This window comes from Rhinolophus hipposideros (assembly GCF_964194185.1).
Source record: "Rhinolophus hipposideros genome assembly, chromosome: 11".
Taxonomy (NCBI): Eukaryota; Metazoa; Chordata; class Mammalia; order Chiroptera; family Rhinolophidae; genus Rhinolophus; species Rhinolophus hipposideros.
The window spans coordinates 19,266,196-19,268,041 of NC_138057.1; the positions used below are offsets into that span (position 1 = coordinate 19,266,196).

Below are 1,846 nucleotides of genomic sequence, written 5' to 3' on the forward strand. Positions count from 1 at the left end.
TTTGTAGGATGTTTTCTTGAATATGCTTCTTGCTCTCCAATCCCACAATTTCAACTCTCCTTTATCATAGGTTTCATGGAGGCTATGACAAATATCTGTCGATCATTAGATCAGTTCCCTAAAGTCTGGCCTCTATTTTCTGCTCCTGTTTTCTTTCATTGATATCCCCTTCTCTTCACTTCAGACACCTTCAGCTTTTTGGCAGTTTTCCCTCTTTTAACACAGGGAAGATTCAAATCGAATGTCCCTTATTAGTTTAAGCTGAAATTCACATTCAGATACTTCTCATAAGTATTTGTCTTTTTTCTTTTTCATCATACAAAGGCAATTTATTAAGAGAAAACAGAAATTTGAGGAGTCCTGTTCACAGACGGCGACCATGGCGACCCCCCTTCCTGCGGGTGCTGTCGGAGGGGATGGGGGTGACATCCTCAATCCGTCCGATCTTCATTCCCGAGCGGGCAAGGGCTCTGAGCGCTGACTGGGTCCTGGTCCAGGAGTTTTGGTCCTATTTCCTCCCGTGGCCCGGAGTTTGATGTGGAGGGCAGTGATGCCCAGCTCCTTGCACCTCTGGGCTGCATCCTGGGCGGCCAACATGGCAGCATATGGAGAAGACTCATCTCGGTCAGCCTTTACTTTCATCCCACCAGTTACAGGGCAGATGGTTTCCTTGCCAGAAAGATCGGTGACATGTACGAAAGTGTCATTAAAGGATGCAAAGATGTGGCAGTCACCAAATACATTTTCTCCTTCAGCTACCTGAGGTCCGAGGCTGATGACCTGTTCTTCCTTTTTTCCCTTCCCCTTGCGAGATGCCATTTCTGCGTGTCTTCTCCAGACTCCAAGTATTTGTCTTTAAAACTCTCTGTGACCCCTATGTGAAATTTAATCTCTTGAATGTATTTTAGGCTGACCGAGGTACTGCTCAGTTGTCTGTACCATTTGCCTAAGTTATACAGTTACCCCAACTCAAATTTAGTTTTACTTGTATGATCTTTAAAGAATTGGGAGGTGACATTATAACTTTAGCAATGTATAGAAATAAATATAGGCATAATGAAATAAATTAAATCTATAGTTACTATGTTTTGTGTGTTTTGTGAAAATATTAAAATTATTATCATAATCTATTGTGTTTGTTACTTTAGGCATTTGAAATATGAAGGAAGTTTGATAGCTTAGAGAAACTGGTATATTTGCTTTGTGGTTTTAATTTGCAATATGTAATTATTATTGGGTTTGTAGTTTTCTAACTTGAAAAAAGTAAGAATATGATTTGTTTTGTAAACAGTGTTGTCTATTTTATAAAACTGATTTTTTTTTTAACATTTAAGATTTCTTTTACTAGATTTATAGAAGTTTTTCTTGTAGGGTTTGTAAGTCTGCCTTGTCAGGTATTTTCTGTTTGTGAGAGAATTAGCCATACAAATTTGAAATGTGAGTCAGTCAGAGTTCAATCTGAGAATCAGATCCAGTAGGAAATATGTTTGTATATTTGTGTGTGTGTGTGTGTGTGTGTGTGTGTGTGTGTGTGTGTGTGTGAGAGAGAGAGAGAGAGAGAGAGAGAGAGAGAGATTGTTATCAAGAGAAATTGGCTTATGCTATTGTGGGGGCTGGCTAAGCAACTCTGAAGTCTGTAAGGCAGTTGTTGTGGGGGGCGGGGGAGGGGTCAATTATTAATAGACTGGATCCATAAACATGGGCCAAAGCTTTGTCCACAGAAAGAATTTCATTTTTATTCCTGTGAAAGCCTCAGCCCTGCTTTTAAGACCTCCCAACTGATTAAGTCAGGCTCACCCAGAATATTCTCCCTTACTTAAAATGAACTGAAAAAGGGTGCTAATTA

At 39.8% G+C, this 1,846-nt stretch overlaps 1 pseudogene across 1 annotated transcript; it reads right to left on the minus strand.

Moving 5' to 3' along the window:
* Positions 1–364: 364 nt before the first annotated feature.
* Positions 365–819, minus strand: LOC308504807 (small ribosomal subunit protein uS11-like; annotated as a pseudogene). The gene has a single exon. The product of its transcript is annotated as a small ribosomal subunit protein uS11-like (transcript).
* Positions 820–1,846: the final 1,027 nt, after the last annotated feature.